We start from the raw sequence: 16571 nt of genomic DNA, 5'->3' as shown, positions 1-16571 counted from the left end.
CGGAAATATTCACCATTATACTACAAATACAATTACGTAGTGCCTAATTAATATTTGAAAGTTTCTCAGCTCAAGGTACTTTTTTTTTTTTTTTTTCCTCCAAAAATCTGCTGGATTAAAAATTTAGTGCAAAAAAGATAATGAGATTTATCAAAGCTGATTGCTGTAAATGGGGTAAAACTTTCATAAAAGTCGATTGACGGACAACAATCTAACGTGTAAAAAAATTGTGGAGATAAGTGTTCAAAATATAGTCAAATCGATTAAAACACCTGATTGCTAATTCAACCAAATCCAATTTTATTGCATTTGAAAATTTCATTTTCGTTTTCATTTTTTGAAATTTTAAAATTCTACAAGATTTTTTCAAGTTATTGCCTTTTATTGCCTTAATAAACAGATCCAATAATAATAAATAAATTTCTGTTAGTCATTAGTAGTATTTATCATAGTTTAAAATATGAGGAATGGTACGAACCTAGGTTGATTTGCTCTTAAATCCGTATTATATTAAGCCGGATTGAAAATTAAGTTCAGATTTTAATGGTCACCTTAACCCCTAATCAACTTATAATTAGAAACCTTAGTATATGATAAAAACGTCACAATAGGTGATGGTTGTCTTAATGATAAATCAAACTAAAACACTTGCTTTCATTAAGTGTTTAGGGTGTTCAAAGAAAACAAAAAGAATTCTTTCTTACAAATAAATTTCTGAATAATATCTGTAATGCTTTTTCATTTAAAAATAAGCTTTTAAATAGGCTAAGAGTACAAAACAAAAATCCTAGAATATTAGGATAAAATTCGGCCAAAATTGGTGAATAAAAGGAAATTGCTAAATTGCACACCCTTTTCTAATCTAATTTGTACTAATTAATTTTCCAATTTTGAAATAGGAATTAATTAATTTACCATCAAAATAATAAAATTCTAATTTTCGTAAAGTAATTTGTCCAGCAAATAAATAAATAAAAACCAAAATAAAGACTATTTCCCAAAACAAAAATCAAATGTTCAAATTAGGAAACTAGTTAACTAGTTTGCCAACTAAACTATCTTTATCCAATGACAAGCTAGTTTAGGCTCCAAATCAGCTCCAATATACCATGTAGGATACCAAATAGGATTAATATTGATTCCCATACGTTGCCCCTTGATTGGAATAAGTCAAACTTGCTTGATCAACAAAGGAAGTCAAAGTCAACGCCAAAACATGCATTTTCAGCCAACATGAAGTCTTGTGTGCCAACATGGTTAATGAGCAGCTTGGCTTTTGCCTTGACATGATTTCATGGTCCCTTGGAGTGCTCAATCATGTTCATAAGTCAAAAAATTCATTCTTTGCTACCTGAAGTCCATAGAAGCACCAAAACAGCTTGTCGGGTCCATTTCTCCTTCATAACCTGGATGTATAATACGGGCTTTGAATCTTCAGATATTATCATGCATTTTTTAGATTTAATCACACCTTATATGAAGCTAACCAGATTGTTTTTTAATCACTTAACTTGTGCCCTTATGATTGGTGCCGTCTTCATTTGTATAAAATCAGCATCCCAGTGGTAGTAAGTTGTACTGGTACGGGCGAATTCTCATAAAGGAATTACAAAAAACTCCATGTATTTTATTTTATTTTGTTGAAAGCATATCCTATATGCTTTAATATAAAGTTTTAATTTATCTATATATTTTCATAAGTTCCTTATTATAGCAAACATATATATATATATACACACATGTATGCTACGGTGCGGACGATTTGCATGTGAACCATGAGTATTGATGATATTTTTTGAATAAATCGTTATTAATACTTTTTCTATGTATGAGTATTGACAACGGCTTTTTCAAAAACTATCATCAATATCCATGGTATGCATGCAGATTGTCCACACCATAGCCTAATTTTATATATACATATCTATATATATACACAAGTTACATTTTTATATGGCATATTTTCAAATATATCTTAATTGGGATTTATTTCCACATTGTAGATATATAAAGTGTCGAAAACTAATATAAACAAGTTTTAGGAAAAAAACAGTTGGTTCATTTGGGAAAAAGATATACGACTTTATAGTAAGTAAACATGGAGACAATCTTTTAGAAATGGAGTTAGTAAATATGGAGACAATCTATTAGAAATGGAGTTTATGCTTTGAGCTTAAGGAACAAGGGGTTGAGGTAATGAGAGAGAATAACATTTATAAAAGGGTAGTTTACGCGTTTCTCACATGAATTGAACATGTTTTGGTATATGGTCCCCAAGTCAAATTTCCTTTCAAATTTTGTCTTTGAAGTGTCAAAACATTATAAGTTTAAGGACCATTTGTGCAAGTGAAATTAGTTTAAGGACCATTTGTGGAAGTAAAATTAGAGTTTAAGGATCAAAATACCAAAATAAAAGTTCTAGTATTAAAGTGTCAAAATATGATCAAATCAGGAAGGAAACATGCCAATTATCCTATATAAAAATAAGAGCTATAAAGGAGAAAGTGGCAGCAGGTGTAAACTTTTTCAGAAACCACTGTCACCTAAATTTGGAACTTGGAAGCTTTTATATATATATATATATAGATAGAGGAGGATATGACTCTTTCACTAGGTATGGATGACAAAGAATTTGACTAAACTAGTATATATATATATATAGAGTAACAAATTTATTGATATCCACACAAAAGAAAAAATACCTCCAACAAAATTATATTTTTAAAAAATAACCTCTCTTATAATGACATCTCGTTCTCCATTAAAAGTTAAAAGATACAAATTGAATATTAAACAGAATATCTACAAAATCATCGATGCAAAAATTGAGATCTAGCGATACTAACTTACTGACACTACGAAACAAACACGTCTGAAAAAATAAAACCGCGACTCTAAAGCTAACACGTCAGTTAAAATTCAATAAATATACGACGTATCCAAAAACTGTCGACGTCAACGGTCACTAAAAACAACAACACGTGACGCTACCTTTCAGTGCCGCTGAATATGCAGCTGAACAAAGTTGCTTTTAAGACTGTGCATATATTTTATCTGAATTGTATTGTTTAGATGCTAGACTTATGCAAAATGATTAACCAACCATTTATCTATGTTCACATAATAACAAAATTTAATTATACGAGGTTGTTGTTCAATTATATAATTTTTCATGTATAGTTTATTTTCTGTTAATTAAATTTGCAAATCTCTTGTATTTTTTTTTCGTTTAAATAAAGGTAATAGACGACGCAACAGATTCATTTCACGTTGCCTGTTCACTTTTTTTTAAAAAAAATTAATGTGATTTTCTTTCAACTTTAAATAACGAGTGAAAATATTTAAGTAATGGTTTTTTTTTTTTTTTTAAATAAAGGGAACAGGCAATGCAGTGGATTCATTCTGCATCACTATTCAATTTTTTTTTTTAATCTGATTTTCTTTTAATATCAAATAACCAGTGAAAATATTTAAGTAATATAACTGAGGTGGTTTTTAGTTTTTTAGTTTTTTTTAGATAAAGCAAACAGGCAACGCAACTACTTCATTAGGCATCGCCTATTATTTTTTTTAATCAATGTGATTTTTTTTCAAGTTCAAATAATCAGTGAAAATATTTAAGCAATATGACAGAGGTGTTTATATAATTATTTTGTTTTTTATGTACCGTTTATTTTCTATTAACTTGCAAATTTCTTAAATTGAATTTTAGTTTTTTTTTTTTTTAATATAAAGGGAAACGGCGACGCAATTTATTCATTCTGCGCTGCCTGTTCCAATTTCTTTTTTTTTTTTTTAAATCAAACTGATTTTATTTCAACTTCAAATAACCAGTGAAAATATTTAAGCAATATAAATGAGGTTTTTTTTTTTTTTTTAATCAATGTGTTTTTTTTTTTCACTTCAAATAAGCAGTAAAAATATTTAAGCAATATAACTGACATGGTTGTGCAATTATTTTATTTTTCATGTAAAGTTTATTTTCTGTTAATGAAACTTACAAATCTCTTAAATAGTAATATTTTTTTTTTTTAAACATAAAGGGAACAAGCGACGTAACTGCATCATTCCCTTGCGCCTATTCCTTTTTTTTTTTTTTTTTTAATATCAATCTAATTTTCTTTCAACTTCAAATAACCAGTGAAAATATTTAACCAATATAACTGAGGTGGTTTTTTGTTTGTTTTTTGTTAGATAAAGGTAACAGGCGACGCAACTGATTCATTTCGCATCGCCTGTGCACCCCCCCCCCCCCCCCCCCCCCCAGCGTCCTCCTTTTTTTTTTTTTAATCAATGTGATTTTCTTTCAACTTTAAATAACTAGTGAAAATATTTAAACAATATAACTGAGGTAGTTGTACAATTATTTTGTTTTTCATGTACAGTTTATTTTCTGTTAATTAAACTTACAGATCTCTTAAATTGTAATTTTTTTTTTTTGTTAAATAAAGGGAACGGGCGACGCAACCTTTTCATAACTCGTCGCTTGTTCCTTTTTTTTCTTTTTTTCTTTTTTTAATCAATGTGATTTTCTTTCAACTTCAAGTAACCAATGAAAACATTTAAGCAATATAACTGAGGTAGTTGTTCAATTATTTTGTTTTTCATGTACAGTTTATTTTCTATTTAAAATTGAAAATCTCTAAATTTGTATTTTTGTTTTAGTTTTTTTTTTAAAAATAAAAAAACATAGGCGACGCACATTCTTCTTTCTGTATCGCCTGTTCCCTTTTTCTCTTAAAATAAAAAATCAATCTGGTTTTCTTTAAACTGCCAATAACCAGTGAAAATATTTAAGCAATATGACTGAGATGGTTGTACAATTATTTTGTTTTCTATGTACAATTTATTTTTTGTTAATTAAACTTGCAAATATCTTAAATTGTATTTTTGTTTTTTTTGAAATGATAAAGGGCACAGGCGACGCAATTGCTTCATTCAAGGTCGCATTTTCCTTTTTATTTTATTTTTTTCAATCAATATGTTTTTCTTTCAACTTCAAATAACCAGTGAAAATATTTAACCAATATAACTGAAATGGTTGTACAATTATTTTGTTTTTTATGCACAGTTTATTTTCTGTTAATTAAACTCGCAAATCTCTTAAATTGTCTTCTTCTTTTTTTTTTTTTTAATAAAGGGAGCTGGCGACGCAACCTCTCAGTTCCGCGTCGCCTATTCTTTTTTTTTTTTATTTAAATTTTTTTTCCATTTTTGTTTTTCAACTTTTTTAATTATTTTTAATAGTGTTTGAATTTTTGTAAAATTGGTATGTTTAAAACCAAACTTCATGCAAAACGAATCATGTGCAATTTTTACAAATTGGTCAACTATATTTTATATGTACAAACAAAAGCTATTACACTACCATGCATAGATATTCATTGGTTTGAGATATTTATGATCATCGTTGTTGCCTATTTAATTAATCATAAATATTAATTATTACATAATAGAAATATGATGAAATATTCATTAAATTAATAATAATAATTTACCAATGTTCTTAAGTCTTGGGGAGGAACATTGTTCCTAATGATATCTTGCATTATCATCATAATATAGTAACCGTATTCCGTATTCCTGGACTGCATAGGTGTCTAAATTTGCAAATAGTAAATTATGCGTAATATTATGTACGAATATATACATATGTAAGATTACAAGCATTTAAATTAATTAACAACTAATAATGCTCACTTTATATATAATAATTACCTTAATATTTTGCTATCGAAGTTTTTTTTCAGATGTCTTCCTTTGGTTCTATTCAACGAAGGAACTGTATAGAAATATAAATATTGTATAATATTATATTGTAGCTTCAAAAGTACATTCAATATAAAAACAATTAATAAATAAAAAAATTCAATATAAAAACAATTAATAAAAAAAATAAAATTAATAAACTTACTCATCGAGCAAAGATTTTAGATCCTTATTAATTATATTCTTATGAGTCTTGAATGAATCATAAAACCATGCTACTGGTTGGTATACATCAACAATACCTAACATCCAATGATTTCTAAAAACACCAGTAAATATTTTAGTTGATATGAGGTTTTTTTAAAATTAATATTTTAACAACATAATTCAATTAAAAATAATACAATATTACCTTGCATAGTAAAGAAAGAACCATAGCTAATTTTTTCTTGTATCTTGCCATCTACTCAATATATTTATCATCCGTTCATAGGGATTTGGATGACCAACCGGTGCAATAATATCCGGATGAACAAAGCAATAATTCCCTTCGGAGGAGCCCGTCAATCCATCACATAAATGCCTACATAATCCGATTACAAGTAAGTATAGTGTTTATAATTAATTAGATTGAAGAATTACTTATAAACACATCCAATTACGGTTACCTTATGTAGAACAAAATGCAATCAGAAGATAATTCTTGCATGTAACAAAAATTGGCTATGTCGCTTCTTGCTATGCACAACTGTTGTTCGTCCCCCAAGATCTCTTTTTTCATATGAAATACCCATAAATTATCGCTCCCAACATCCTTGATCTGATGTAGCAACTCACAGATTGATGGGGTAATGACTAAGGGATTAACATTATCATCTTGATTATCCTCAACATTTGACTTGTTCAAACTTCCCTACAAATATCAACAAACAACATTTCAAGTATAGCAAAAATGAAATTGCTTAAAAATTAATTATTATATATAGCTGCATCAAGCAATACCTCATCAGATGGTAAAATAACAAGATCTTTCAGCCATGCAACAAAAGCACCTTCAGCATCATCGACATGTGTAATGTCAAATGACGGAATAGGCAAAGTGCAAATCCATCAATCACATCATCAACAGTGACCTTATAATTTTGTGCACCTAGCTTCACACCATGGCACATATCCATTGGCATAGAAGGTACCACGTGCTACTATATGGTCGACATTGCCTTGTACAAGATTGCATTTTACACCCTGCAAAGTTAAAAAAAAAAAATTTAATATATATTCACATTCCTTCAACCTAAAGACTCGATCCCATGACCTAATGGAGGTACGTGGGGGTCTTCAACCACGAGAGCTACACAGATAATAATAACCCACTTAAACATATATATATATATAACTGTATATAATGAAATAATTTTCATTTGAACATATTATTAACACGAAAAATATGGTTATTTTTTTCGTCAAAATACCTTTAAAGATGTCATGGGTGATGCATAGATCGGAGAAGCATCAATCCTAGATGTAGATTGGGTCCCATGAACAACAACATCATCGACTGGAGGGGTCCCAGGAGCAGCAAAATCATCGGCTGGACTAGAAAGCAACGGGATGTCAATACCACATGTCGATATGAGCACATCAACTTTGGAAACGTTGCTTGTATTTCGGATGATCGCCACAAGACCTTTGATCAGCATCTCTATCATTGCCATTTTTTCACTTCCCACCGACTTAGTCTTTTTTTGTGAACTTTGCTTAGGGGTATGGAAAAAGTTAGTCAACGTGTATCCTTTGCCTCGACCCCTAAGCCTACCTCCTTACTCCTCATTCCCCAAAGCTTGTGTGAGGATATCAACCGGAGGTGAAGGCTCAATTTCTCCTTCTGTTGCCTTCTTCCTTACGACATTCTACATTATATTTATTAAATGATTAAATATATCGGTTTATGTGATAATGAACTAAATAATAATATATGCAACAAATATTCATAAAAAATACAATTCTCACAATTTTCTTCACTAAATGTTCAGTTTCTTCATTTGCATATTTTCCATCCTTCCCTATACATGCCCGTATCCACAGGGCATCTCGGTCTAAATAACCTTGGGTGCCTCTTTCAGTTGCTTCAAAAGTTACAAATAAATTAATTTTAAAAATTCAAGTGAGTAACAATGACAAAATTAATAGAGCTAAATGTAAATAAAAATAAATTGCATGCAATGGCTTTTTCTAATCTCGTGTAGCCCATTGCACCCATCCTATACGGATACTTGTTTAATTTCCATTTTTTAGAATATTTGTGACTTAATGCCTACAAAATTTATAAACACATGTACATATTAGAAAACCCAAATAATTTAAGTCACCATTTAATTTTTATATAAATAATGACAATGCAATTTAATACAAGTAACATTAACGTGCATTAAATAAAACTATACCTTGAATTTATCCGACAACCTTTGTTTTACAAAATCATCCCACACCTCTTGGCTTATGAATTGATACATTGAGGGTGGATGCTTCAACACTTCGAGTGTGTCAATATATGGTTGAATAAAATGTCTATATAAGTGATGCTTGAATTTTCTCCATTTGTCACAACAATCTTTTAAAGTTACCTTCCTAAAACTCTCATCTGTATTCGTATATTGTTGCAAAATTAATATATATATATATATATATATATTTAGTAACATTGATTGACAAGTAAATGTGGTAAGTTAGAAATGCAAGTAAAATGCATACAAGTTACAAATGCAAAAAAGAAATTATAGGATCTTCATCAATTAAATATGACTTATAATAAACAAGATTTAATAATAATGTACCACGTACCTATATCGTTTTCCATAGGTTATCTTTTAACTCCTTTGACACAGCTCTCCAATTAGGTATATTAATTGGTATTGTGCTCCTAACCAACGAGCCCTCCAAATTGTTCATTTGAACGGCCTCATGGTTAATAGCAACTCCAACCTCATTATATTGAGGTTCCAAGCTTTTTCTTCCCCCTAAATCCATCCTAAGGCCTTGCATCATTGTAGCCCCTCGTCTTCTATGATTTGGGGATGATATAGTCGATCTTTCCATATCACTGAATGGTGATCCATCGCCATCCTTATCCGAGAGGACATGTTCATTAAAAGGATCCAAAAAACTTAAATACAAGTTAATATTACTAACAATATGAACATAGTGTGTAGTATAATTAATATACCATATTAATAACAATAATAAGTGATAAATTCATGTAATTTATTTCCAGTAAATAGTATCTTTTTAACATCTATCTCCTTTTAACAGTCATTAAAATTTTCAGCCACAAAAGGCAACTAAATCACTAATGGATTGTGAGCCGTAATTCTTCATACTAAAATGATGTTGTTTTAAGACACAATGCAACATAGAACCATCTTTTTTTTTTTTTTTTTGAACAACAACATAGAACCATCTTAGATTGAAACAGATAAACACATAATACAAAAATTAGCATATCATTTTTCATTACATACAATTGAACCCCATTCATTCAATATAACTATTTTTCAAAAAAAATTTCGCTACCCCATTGTCCACGACAAGACATTATTTTAACAAAATAAAACCGCAACAAAATAAAAGTAATGAACCAAAAAAAAAAAACCAGCAAACAGAAAAAATTTTGAAGTAAAACATACACCATCGAACCCCATAACTGATAAAAAACAGCACACCTTTACAAATCCAGCAATCAAGAGGAGCTTCAAGCCACCACAGCAGGCGACAGCAACGTCAAGGCAGAAACCCAGCAACCACAGTGGGCGATGGCAACGGCGAAGAGCCCAGCAACCCAATCCCGGCAACGCGAGCAAAAAACCCAGCCACCCAACCCCACGACAGTGAAGTCCATGACCCACCTAACCCGACGACGGCCACGGCGACGGTAAAAGAGTGAAGTGCTTCTGACCGAACCGCCAGCAAGAAGAAGAAGCAAAGGAAGATGGAAATTTGAAATTTAGGAAAAAAAACCCACAAAATCCTTCAAACCCTTCCGGCATGTTTGGATAGAAGTAAAGTTAGTGGGAATCTAATTCTCTTAGGAAAGTGATAACTTTCTTTTGTTTGGATGTTTATTGTAAGGTGGAAAAGTGTGGATCCACGAAATTAGATTCCCACCAATGTAGGAAAATATGTGGGAAAGTTGTTCCCACATATATAGGTGTTATTTTGAGAATCCCAGATAAATTAGTTTTGAAATTTTTTTAAAATACATATTTACCCTCAATTTATTATATAATCTTAAATTTAATTACTTATAAATCCTAACTTTCCTATTATTTACCAAACAAACCAAGAGAAAAATTAATTCTCAGGAAACTAAATCCCGAGAATCATTTTCCCTCTCAATTTTGACACTTTCCAAACGGACTCTTCAAAGAAACACGAATGCCTAATGGGAGAGTGACCTTTCAAAATCTTCAAATATTTGCTAGATTGCTTCCAAAACTCAATTTCCCCTAACAAATGTACTTGGGTTAAAAGTTGAAAAGAAAGCCCATAGAAAAACGTGACATCTTATTTTTTTAATATTTCATGATTACTGGGGAATAAAAAATGTTATTAGGAGCAATTTAGGGGCAAATGAAAATATTTAAAGACACAAAAAAAGGAATACAACGAATTACCACAAAAAAAAATAATAAAATAAAATAAGAACGGGCGATGCACAAAGAAGCAGTTGCGAGCCTGTTCACTTTACTTAAAAAAAAAAATTTAAGAGATTTGAAAGTTTAAACAGAAATTAAAGTATACTTGAAAGACAATTGCATTGATTTAAAAAAAAAAAAAAAAAAAAAGGGGGGGGGGGGGGGAAGAAGCGATGCGTAAAGAAGCAATTGCTGCACCTATCCGTTTATCTAAAAAAATAAAAACCACCACAGTTATATTGCTTAAATATTCTAACTGGTTATTTGAAGTTGAAAGAAAATTAGATTGATTAAAATAAATAAATAAATAAAAGGGAACAAGCAATGCAGAATGAAACAGTTGCATCGCCTATTCCATTTATCTTTTAAAAAAAAAAAAAACAAAAGACCACTTCAGTTATATTGCTTACATATTTTCACTGGGTATTTGAAGTTGAAAGAAAATCTAATTGATTAACAAAAAAAAAAAAAAAAAGGAACAAGCGACGTGGAATGAAGAAGCTGCGTCGCCTATTCCCTTTATCTAAAAAAAAAAAAAAAGAACCAGCTCAATGATATTGCTTAACTATTTTCATTGTTTTTTGAAATTGAAAGAAAAACAGATTTATTAAAAAAAAAAGAAAAGAAAAAAGGGTACAAGCGCTGAAGAGTGAAGAAGTTGCGTCACCTGTTCCTTTTATTTAAAAAAAAAACAAAAAAACAAAAAACCAGCTCAGTTATGTTACTTGAATATTTTCACTGGTTATTTGAAGTTGAAAAAAAAATCAGATTAATTTAAAAAAAAAAAAAGGAACAGGCAACACAGAATGATGTCTATGCGTTGCCTGTTCACTATATCTTTTAAAAAAATATATATATAATTTAAGAGATTTGCAAGTTTAATTAACAGAAAATAAATTGTACATGAAAAACAAAATAATTGTACAACCACCCCAGTTATATTACTTAAATATTTTTACTGATTATCTAAAGTTGAAAGAAACTCAGATTGATTTAAAAAATAAATAAATAAAAAGGAACAGGCAACGCGTAATGAAGCAGATGCGTCGCCTATTCCCTTTATCTTAAAAAAAAATAAATAAATAAACAGCTCAATTATGTTAAATTTTTTCACTAGTTATTTAAAGTAAAAAAAAAAATCAAATTGATTAAAAAAAAAAAAAAGGAACAGGCGATGTGGAATGATGCTTGTGCATCGGTTGTTCACTATATCTTAAAAAAAAAAAATCAAAAATACAATTTAAGAGATTTGCAAGTTTAATTAACAGAAAATAAATTGTACATGAAAAACAAAATAATTGTACAACCACCTCAGTTATATTGCTTAAATATTTTTACTAGCTATTTTAAATTAAAAAAAATTAGAATGATTTAAAAAAATAAATAAAAGGGAACAGGCAATGCATAATGAAGCAGATGCGTCGCCTGTTCCATTTATCTTAAAAAACAAAAAAAAAAAAAACCAGCTCAGTTATATTGTTTAAATATTTTCACTAGTTATTTAAAGTTGAAAGAAAATCAGATTGATTAAAAAAAAAAAAAAGGAACAGGCAACGCGAAATGATGCATGTGCGTCGCCTGTTCACTATATCTTTAAAAAAAAAAAAAATCAAAAGCACAATTTAAGAGATTTGCAAGTTTAATTAACAGAAAATAAACTGTACATGAAAAACAAAATAATTGTACAACCACCTCAGTTATATTGCTTAAATATTTTCACTGGTTATTTAAAGTTGAAGAAAATCATATTGATTTAAAAAAATAAATAAATAAAAGGGAACAGGCGACGCATTTAGAAAAGAGAGTCAAAGAGTGCTTGAAATTGTCGGGAGGGAAGCGGATAGGGGCCTGCGATGCGCCTCGGTGGGATGGGGAACGGTGAGAGCTAGTCTGCCAATCGACTCAGGGCACAGATCGATGCGGATTGCAACGGTGGCCCAAGCCCGGGCTGTAGATATGCCCACGGAGACGTCGTCGCCGCGATCATGGTGGGCAGCGCGCACCATCACAGCGTGCTTCGGCACCTGTGCACTCCTGGCGTCGGCCTGTGGGCTCCCCATTCGGCTCATCTTGAAACACGGACCAAAGAGTCTAACATGTGTGTGAGTCAACGAGCTAGTAAACCTGTAAGGCGCAAAGAAGCTGAGTGGTGGGATCCCCATGCCGGTTGCACCGCCGACCGACCTTAATCTTCTGAGAAGGGTTCGAGTGAGAGCATGCCTATTAGGACCTGAAAGATGGTGAACTATGCCTGAGCGGGGCGAAGCCAGACGAAACTTTGGTGGAGGCCTGCAGCGATGCTGACGTGTAAATCATTCATCTGACTTGGGTATAGGGGCGAAAGACTAATCGAACTGTCTAGTAGCTAGTTCCCTCCGAAGTTTCCCTCAGGATAGCTGGAGCCCGCAGATGAGTTCTATAAGGTAAAGCCAATGATTAGAGGCATCGGAGGCCCCATGCCCTCGACCTATTCTCAAACTTTAAATAGGTAGGATGGCATGGCTGCTCCGTTGAGCCGCCCACAGAATCGAGAGCTCTAAGTGGGCCATTTTTGGTAAGTAGAACTGGCGATACGAGATGAACCGGAAGCCAAGTTACGGTGCCCAACTGCGCGCTAACCTAGAACCCACAAAGGGTGTTGGTCGATTAAGACACCAAGACGGTGGTCATGGAAGTTGAAATCCGCTAAGGAGTGTGTAACAACTCACCTGCCAAATCAACTAGCCCCAAAAATGGATGGCACTGAAGCACGTGACCTATACCCGATCGTCGAGGCAAGTGCTAGGCCTCGATGAGTAGGAGGGCGCGGCGGTCGTTGTAAAACTGGGGGCACGAGCCTAGGCGGAGCGGTCGTCGGTGCAGATCTTGGTGATAGTAGCAAATATTCAAATGAGAACTTTGAAGGCTGAAGACGGGAAAGGTTCCATGTGAACAACACTTGCACATGGGTTAGTTGATCCTAAGTGATACGAACCTAGGACGACCTGCTCCTAAACCCGTATTATATTAGCCCAGATCTAATTATGTTCAAGTTCTAATGGTCACCTTGACCCCTAACCAACCTGTAATTAGAAACCTTGGTATATAATGAAGACACCACAATAGGTGATGGAAATCCTATTGATAAGTCAAAACTAAAACACTCATTCACTAATGGTGTTTTAGGCGTTCAAAAGAACAAAGAGAATTCAATCTCACAAATAATTTTTTGTATAAAATTCAAGCTTCATTCTTATTGAAAAATAATCCTTTAAATAGGCTACAAAACCATGAAATAAAACCCTAAAAACAAAGGGAAAACCAGCCATACAAAGTAGTTTCCTATGGTGGCTAAAATTCTCATTCCTTTCCTAATCTAATTTAGATTAATTAATTCCTTTATTTTGAATTAAGAATTAATTAATTTACAATGAAAATAATAAAATAATAACTTTCCTAAACTTATTGTTCCAGAAAATAAAGAAATAAAAACTAAAAAGTAATGGTAATTTCCTAAAACAAAAAGTTGAATCAAATTAGGAAACCAAAATACTAGCTTTTTGACTAAGTTGACTTTAACCAATCTTTGACCAATTTGAACTCCAAATCAGCTTCAATATGCTATTTAGGATGCCAAATAAGCTGACTATGAAGTCCCACAGGTTTCCCATGCTTGGAAGATGAAGAAAAAGCCAACTCAGCAAAATACAGTAAAGCCAGCACAAAATACAGTAAAAAACAGGCCAAATTTGAAGCTGTCCGTACAACCCCTTTTTGAATGCCTTTGAAGCTGTTTTGAATTGATTCCATATCCTATTAGACATATGTATTGAATACATAAAGAGTTGGAACCATTTCATGCTGCTCGATGTCCATATTTGCACCAAAATCGCTACCTAGGTCCATACCGGCCTCCATAACTTGTATGCTTAGGATAGATCTTGGCTCTTCAGATATGGACAAGCCCTTTTGAGTATGAATTATTTCCTAGATAAAAGCAGAAATATTGTCCTTAAACTTCTTAGCTTGAGCTCTTGTGATCGGTCTGGTCTTCATCCGTATCGAGTCAGCACCTCAGCAGGTTGTCGATTGTGCGGGCTCGGGTGGAATCACATCACTAAGAAACTTGGGAAGCCCATCTGACAGTGCAAATTTCAAAAGGGAATCAGGTTAAAATTCCTGAACCGAGACATGGCGGCTGACAACAACGTTAGGGAGTCCAAAGACATCGATAGGGCCTCAGGAAGAGTTATCTTTTCTTTTTAACAACCTGCCCACCTTAGAACGGCTCAGCCGGAGGTAGGGTCCAACAGCTGAAAGAGTACCGCACATCGCGTGGTGTCTGGTGCACCCCCAACGGCCTTTGAAAATCTAGAGGACCGAGTACCTCCCACGTCCGATCATACTCATAACAGCATCAGGTCTCCAAGGTGAACAGCCTCTGGCCATGGAACAATGTAGGCAAAGGAAGTCGGTAAAATGGATCCGTAACCTCGGGAAAAGGATTGGCTCTGAGAGCTGGGTATGAGGGTCCTAGTCTCGAACTCGTTGGCTGTCGATGGACTACTTAAGCTGCTCTCGCGGTGAGAGCGGGTCATCACTTGCAGGCCGGGGGACGGACTGGGAAAAGGTCCCTTCGGGGCCCCTTCCCCTGGAGTTGAATAGTCAACTCAGAACTGGTATGGACAAGGGGAATCTAACTATTTAATTTAAATAAAGCATTGCAATTTCCCTGCGGATGCTCACACAATGTGATTTCTGCCCAGTACTTTGAACGTCAAAGTGAAGAAATTCAACTAAGCGCGGGTAAACAGCGGGAGTAACTATGACTCTCTTAAGGTAGCCAAATGCCTCGTCATCTAATTAGTGACACGCATGAATGGATTAACGAGATTCCCACTGTCCCTGTCTACGATCCAGCGAAACCACAGCCAAGGGAATAGGCTTGGCAGAATTAGCAGGGAAAGAAGACCCTGTTGAGCTTGACTCTAGTCTGACTTTGTGAAATGACTTAAGAGGTGTAGTATAAGTGGGATTTGGAAACGGTGAAAGTGAAATACCACTACTTTTAATGTTATTTTACTTATTCCATGAATCGGAAGCGGGGCACTGCCCCTCTTTTTGGACCCAAGGCCTGCCTCGGTGGGCCAATCCAAGTGGAAGACATTGTTAGGTGAGGAGTTTGGCTGGGGCGGCACATCTGTTAAAAGATAACGCAGGTGTCCTAAGATGAGCTTAACGAGAACAGAAATCTCGTGTGGAACACAAGGGTAAAATCTCGTTTGATTTTGATTTTCAGTACGAAACGACCCGTGAAAGCATGGCCTACCAATCCTTTAGACCTTCGGAATTTGAAGCTAGAGGTGTTAGAAAAGTTACGCGGAAAGAAGTAGTTATATCACTTGTTCCCTTTTTGAAAATTAAGTTAAAATTGACAATAAGCTGTAATTTGGAAAAATAATTGTTTTTAAATATAATAAAAGGCGACCCGAAAGTATATAAGTGCGTCACCAATATTTTTTTTTTAACAAAATTAAGTACTTGATACAGAAAATTAAAAAAGTATAAGGCGACTCTTTTGGTTGTGAATGGGTCCCCTTAAATTATCGGGTGACGCATTTATCATTTAATGCATCGCTTAAAAAATAATGGATTTGCAAATTTTAAATGCAAATAAACTATCTTTGATACCCAAAAACCTGAAAGTTCATCTCGTTGACCATACTTACGTAGAGAAATTAGGTCGTGAGATGTGTTTATGTGTTTCATGTATAAACATATATGTAAATAATTGAGAAGAACATTGATAAAACTATTTTATGTTTTCAAATCAATGGAATTGATGTTTATTGATTGCTACATGAAAATATTTGTAGATGAAATTTCAAAAAACTAATTAAAGCTTACAAATAAATTTTAAAAAAAATAGGGGATAAGGCAACTTTTAATATGAAACTGCTTTGCCTTTTCATAAAATTTTGGAGACATAAAAGGAACATTTATGAGACTTGCAAATTTTAAAAGAAAATGCAAATTTTAAACTCAAATAAAGTACAAAATCCTATTTAAAAGGGGAAAAAAAATAAATAAAAGAACATGCAACACTATCTGAAGACAATGCATTGCCTATTCCTCATTTAAAAAAAAAAAATACAATTTAAGAGACTTGTAAGTTTAAGTAGAAAATAAACG

At 32.8% G+C, this 16571-nt stretch overlaps 1 pseudogene; it reads left to right on the top strand.

The window, feature by feature from the left end:
* The first annotated feature begins 12068 nt into the window (after positions 1-12068).
* Positions 12069-16022, top strand: LOC132800331 (28S ribosomal RNA; annotated as a pseudogene).
* Positions 16023-16571: the final 549 nt, after the last annotated feature.

Source organism: Ziziphus jujuba, chromosome 12, assembly GCF_031755915.1.
Source record: "Ziziphus jujuba cultivar Dongzao chromosome 12, ASM3175591v1".
Lineage (NCBI taxonomy): Eukaryota > Viridiplantae > Streptophyta > Magnoliopsida > Rosales > Rhamnaceae > Ziziphus > Ziziphus jujuba.
This window is presented reverse-complemented; position numbering and strand designations above follow the sequence as displayed.